General features: G+C 40.3%; 1 pseudogene; it reads left to right on the top strand.

The window, feature by feature from the left end:
* The first annotated feature begins 4,707 nt into the window (after positions 1 to 4,707).
* On the top strand, positions 4,708 to 5,808 carry LOC122089536 (annotated as a pseudogene).
* The last annotated feature ends 740 nt before the right edge of the window (positions 5,809 to 6,548 follow it).

The following is a 6,548-nucleotide window of genomic DNA, read 5'->3' as shown; positions in this document are numbered from 1 at the left end:
GTTTTGGGGCTCAGTCAGGTTCTTGGGTCTTCCATTATGTTTCTGTTTAAATCTCTATCCTCTTTTCAATCCTCAGTTGTCCTCCCTATCTCATTTTGAAATATAGCTTGGTTGATTCGATTCGGGTATGCTCATAACCTGAATGAAAACTTTGAATTCCAAGAATGATCTCTGGAGTAATTGCATTATTCCATGAGGCATCACTCTTGGTTTTGTTGTATAGCTGTTGATAGGATATCCAGTTGAATAGTAGCAGCTGTTTAATCATTAGCCATCAAATTAAGGGGAAGCTTAGCAAATTTTTTTTTTTCCTACTCTATCCTACCAAGCACCGCTGGCCAAGGGCCAGCCTACTGGGCGCTAGGAGGGCCAACGGCCACCTACTCCCACACACACACACAAGCCCACACACACAAAGCGTACGACAGGGTTCAATCCCATGACCTCCCCTGGGCACCAGCTCTTCAAGCTGAAGCTGCCACCACTAGGCTATCACAGTGTTCGTGAAGTTCAGCATTTCCTTTTGAAGAAAGTTTATCTTCATGTCCGAGGAAGGAAATACCTACAAATTCCTTTCCCCTCTCACATCTTTTTGTTGGAAAATGCTCTATATTGTTTCGTGGGATCTATCCAAGGCTAATAATGGCAATTGGAGAAGGAATTCCTCCACCGTGGCTTGGAGAAAACCCTCTCTTTTAATTTTTATTGCTATTAATTTCAAACTTGCTCAACTAAATTCAGATGAGGGGATGGTAGGGATTGAAATTGTGAAGTGGGATTCCATATGTGATGAGGTAGTGCCACTAGGTGTTTAGATGACAGCTCAGCCTGAGCGTAGAATACAGCAAGAGGGGGGTTTTCATTGTCATCCATGGGCTGGACCTGTGATTTCTTTTATACTCATTAATTAAATGGGCTGGTCCGTAGCCCCCTTTTGGTGGGCTGAACGGGACCTGGAGTACACAGCGCAACGTGAAGCCCCTGCTTTTTTGCTCATCAAAGCCTAGCCCATATATCTTGGGCTCTCGGGTTTGTAATTTCCTTATCATCCGTAACCAAGGGCAATGTGAAGCCCTCGTTTACAGCCTTACAGTCGATTTGTCAATGACCCAAACTTATTCTTGCTCTCCAGCTTTGCCTAGACTCCCTGTGGATCTGCCAACCTGATGACTTCACAAAGAGTGTTATTCGCAAGATATAACTAGATTGTGTTGTTTGCTAGATCCATCAAATCTCAACTCTGTCATTCATCTTCTCTTTTACAACTTTTCCGAGTTATTCCTGAGAGCATTGATTATCCCCTCTCGAAGAAGATACTCTTTCTTCATTTTTTCCTTATTGTGAAGTCATTATGGGCATTGAAACATTCTATGGAGATGCTAGTACAATGTATGGAGCGATTTGCCATTAAAGGTACCAGATAAGAAAAACTAGCAAGGGATCTTGGCAATTATAGCCATGAAATCAAACAAGGAAGTAAAAAACTCACTGATGATGATTCCTCCAAAAGAAACGCAGAGTTTGGAGATGATACCTGTCAAATGATACTTCTTCAATGTTAGTAACCCAAGCTTGAAGATGAAGAGTCTCTCTCTTCCTTCTCAAGTATAAAATATAATGTTATGTTCTCTTGTGCAATTGGGGTTTTGGTGCCTTTAAACAAGCTAGTTTTAAAAGATTACAATCTAACAGTTCCGATCATCTCAAGTTATGTGATCCTCAAAGGTTGTTTTTAAATTGTCCTTAATTGCACAAAAGAACAATTGTACCAAAAATGCAACTTAAAAATCCCATAGTAGGAAAATTCGATCCAATTGGAGTGGCCATACCTGTTCAAGGAAATCTTGCTAGGTAAGGCTGTTCAACTTGTGGATTTGGAAGGCGAAGAATTGCCAAGTTTGATCAATATGGATCAACTCAAAAAGTACTGTGTGAACCACTTGTGATCTCGGAACCATGTTCAACTTAATTCCACACAAGAGATACATAGGAAACTTGGCATAATCAAGTGAGGTCTCTACAGGCTCCAAAACGGGGTTGCTTGTTGCATAAAACTCTAGGGGTATTAGTCTGCTAAAACAATTCTTGGGTGATGACTAATATCCAAACAATGGGTGTAGGCTCCTAGTCATCGTCAAGCCTCTCTCCTCATTTCCCCCTTCTTTAAAAATATTTTCCAGTTGGCACCCCAAATCACTAGTCAGATCATTCTTCACCAGTAATCATCTTAGAACCCCTACAAAGTAAATGCTCCTGGTCTCCCACTCTTGGTACGTGTGCTTAACAAAATGTGGTAAAGAAGTGGTTTCGTTGACCTTTATTGGATTCAGTTGCTTGGAATTCTTAAAGAGCTTATCTCTTGCGAGAGAGAGAGAGAGAGAGAGAGAGAGAGAGAGAGAGAGATGAGCTCGCATATATAGTAAGTGGTCTTTCGCTTCCTGACCAAGTTGTTGGTTTGTTGAATTCAGGTGTGATTCAACTATGAGCTGACCACACGTAGAAACCCTAGATGAGATTCGTCTCAACTGCACACAAAAGGATGAAACTATGATTTTGGAGGACATGCACCTCTAGGTCCGTAGCAAGATAAGATGAATGGAGTTATGTCATGGCTTGTTGAGCTAAGCACCCGAGTGTTGGATAAACGACTTGCATGTTTTTTCATGTTTGGGATAGTGCTGATATGCCCCATATGACAATTCAGGGCTTGTCTACTTTCTCCAGCTCAAGGTATGTTGTTTCTTCCTACAATGCAGTAGGATTACACCATAGACATTCAAGAGTTTTTTTGGTGGGATAAGAAGGAAATGAAGCAATTCAAAAACTATGAGAAGATTGGCATTTTGAAATTTGTTAGGGTTTTTTCTTTGTTTTGACATTTGGAAGGAGTTCATCATCAACGCTGAGGCAATATCTATATTTTTTGTATGAAAGCTCTGTACCTATTATGTAAAGCTAGGTGTGAGGCACTCTCGATTATCACTAGGGTGGCTCAACAACATCAAGAAGGCTGTGACACTGTCCTGCCATCTTGGTAGAGACTTTTTGTTGCACCTGTGCTCAAATCTTGTCAAAATTGAACTTTTGTTAATAGGTGATGCACCAAAGATGGTCAACACCAGTGAACTTTGGATAGCCATGGTCTACATGTTAGCACCAACAATGTCGAGAGAACTGGAGAGGATTTAGACTTTCCAAACCTTGGTGGTAAGTGATCTAACAACTTACCACTTGACTTGTTTACATGGTAGGAACATCTCCAAAAGGGCACGCACAAGTTCCTAGGGAACCCCCTAGGTATTGTGCAAAGAGAGATGAAAACCAAAAAAGTATAGTAACTGTACTGTCCATTGGTAGGACCACCGGTAGGAACGCATCTACCAGTGGACATTAATTGGTGGGTCTTGTAGTGCTAAACTGCATTCTTTTCCCACAGGACTCGTTATGCATAGTGGTCTACTCTACTTTTGTCCCCTTGCTACATGGGACTTACCCTCTTGAATTATACACCTTGTGGATCCATGGTGGTGGGTCCACATGGCCCGGCTACCGGCTTAAGCCTTTTTGGTCATGGCCCACTACACAGGCAAACATACCTTAATGGTCTTGCCTATATAAGGTTGGAATGAGCCTAAAATCAATAATTTTACCTAAGACCAACGTAAGGAAGGAGAAGACATAAGGAGGAAGTTGTCCAGCCACACACCTTTGTTGTTGGTTGCTCCCAAAGGTTAGTGGGCCTCTCCCTCCATCTCCTTTGTGTCATTTTAGGTTTTGGGTTGGGTTAGAACTAGGTTTAGGCAGGTCAGGGGTACATCTTGATCCTAATAACAAAGGTGAGCCAGGATAGTGTGCATCACACTTCCCCAAGCTTCTCCCGAGCTCAAAGTGATCTACTCAAGCTTCGCAAGAAATTTGAATAAAAAATGGGTTTAGGTGGAAGCACTTTCAGTGTCGCTTAAATGAAAGGTGGGAAGATACTTTACAAACCCCATTGAACAAATTTCAACTGTAAGACCCACCGGTAGGAACAAATATCAATTGGTGGCCACCTATCGGTGAGTCTTACTGTACTAGCCATGGGTAGATTTTAGGGATTCTGAGGGATTCTCTTAGACACTTTTTGGCACATTTAATGTTTGTTTACCCTTGCAAGTAGGACAGAGACAATCACATTTTGTGAGGCCTAGCAGGGTTTTGAATCAGGCATCCAGATTTGAGAAATTAACTCACCCGATCAATAGACAAGGTGAGTGGTGGTCTTAACTTATTTTGGAGTGTTAAAAATTAGGGTAATTTATAGTGCCACCCCCTAGAGAATTCCACTATTAGAGAGACATCCCCTGTTTAATACCAGATTACGCTCAAACCTCCTACCATCAGTCTTTATTACAAATATACCTTAAATGCTGACATCAGTTCGTTCATTGTTTTCTAAATACCAAAATACCCTTTTAAAAGGTGAAGTACCTAATATACCCTCGCTTAACCCCCTAGCCCTAAATTGTTACTGAACTCTTTTCATTGCCAAATCTCTATTCTCACCATGATTTGTATAAATTGGCTCAAGTAGCCCCTTTTACCTTCTTTTTCCATTTCTCCGGATTCTCTAATATCATTCTTTAGTCATTTCATATTCCTGGCGGAGTTGCAAGAGAACTGAGGAAAGAAGACCTCTGAGATTTTTGGAGAGATTAGAGTTTAGAGATGAAGAAATGTGAGCTTTGCAAATATCTGGCGCAGATGTATTGTGAATCTGATCAAGCAAGCTTGTGTTGGGATTGTGATACAAAGGTTCACTATACAAACTTCCTCATTGCTAGGCATTCTAAGAGTCTACTTTGCCATGTCTGTCAATCTTTGACGTTCTGAAAAGCTTCGGGAGCGAAGCTTGGACTGACGGTCTCGGTGTATGAGAGAAGTGCTAATAACTATAATGGTGGGGTGAGAGAGACGGAGTAAACGATGAAGGTCAGGGAGCAAATGACAACATTGATGAGATTGAAGAAGAACCAGAAGATGATGATGATGACAGTGAAAATGATGAAGATGATGATGGCAATGATGGCGATGATGATGATGATGATGATGATGATGAAGATGAAGATGAAGATGAAGATGGTGATGACGAAGATGGGGAGAATCAGGTCATCCCATGGTCTTCCACTCCACCACCGCCGGTCATGAGTTCCTCGAGTAGTGATGAGTCTTCAAGTAGTGGACACAATAGAGGTATTGAAGAATCAACGACGTTGTTTTCATTAAAAAGGATCCATGAAAATGCAGATCTTGGTTGTCAAGTATGTACAAATTTGCTTCTGTGTCTTTATCAGCTCTATTTTCTTTTATTCAATCGTGCTTTATATTCTGCAATCTCGGTTGAATTTGAAGAGAAGATAAACATAAAATGTCTTCTTTAAAAGGACTTGTTCCTTTTAAAATTTAAAACATATTGATTCAAGCATTTTGCTGCTACTATCTAGATTTAACAAGTCTGCGGAAAAATCATATGTATACTCTCTTTGTAATTTTTCAAGGATTTTTCAAGATAAATTTCTGTTTCGTTTTTGTTCGACCTAGATTTTTGAAAGCCAATTCACCTTTGGCTTCGATGTTATTTTGCTATCAAATGTGCTTGGCTGCGAGCTACCGGTGGTTATACTGGTTATCCATGGCACACATCTAATATGTGTCGGATTGGCGGTGATTAAGCAGTTCTCGGTAGCGGTTGAGCAGTTCTCACAGGGATGGAGAAGGAGAGAAGGAGAGAAGGGGAGAAGGGGTTTGCTCTTCTCAAACCCACAGTGAAGGTGAGGGGTATTGATGGGTTAGTGTAAAATAAGATGGAGATATGTGTTTACTCAAAAGGGTTAAATCGTCATTCAAAGCCTCACTTAACAGAGACTGATGGTAGGGGGTGTGAACGCAATTTGATATTAAGTAAGGGGTGTCTCTATAATAGTGGCATTCCCTAGGGGTGGCGCTGTAATTTACCCTTTAAATTATTAGAATTATATGCATGCCATAGCAATCATATATTATTTCAATTACATGTATACTATGTTTGAACTGTATAAAATGCTTTAAACTAATGAATTGTTGATATGATTATTTTGTGAAAACGGGATTCAATATGGCCGAAAGGAATTTTAATACCGTAACTGAATTGTCTGCATTAGATTTAGTTATTGCTATAGATAATTGATGTGGTCAATTGTAAATCCAGTACCATGTACGTTATAGTCATACTTGGAAATAGATAAGTAGTGTGGTGGATGGTAATTTTAGTATCGTCAATCCTATACTAAACTGTATATATGTAAAATAGGCTTAGACATGGATGTGGTCTAGCCAATATAATTTATGGTATTCACTTAGTGTTATGCTAGATGGTTAAAATAAAATGAATTGAATCATTCTCGCATCATGACTTACTTGTGTCTACTTGCATGAACTCCAGCCTTCACTGAGCTAGTTGGAGCTCACACCACGTGCGTGTTGCTTTTGTATGATGATGTAGGTATCATCGTACCAATAAACAATGACAC

Source organism: Macadamia integrifolia, chromosome 9, assembly GCF_013358625.1.
Source record: "Macadamia integrifolia cultivar HAES 741 chromosome 9, SCU_Mint_v3, whole genome shotgun sequence".
NCBI classification, from domain to species: Eukaryota; Viridiplantae; Streptophyta; class Magnoliopsida; order Proteales; family Proteaceae; genus Macadamia; species Macadamia integrifolia.
Note: the sequence above shows the minus strand (reverse complement) of the source record. Positions and strands in the feature narration are given on the sequence as shown.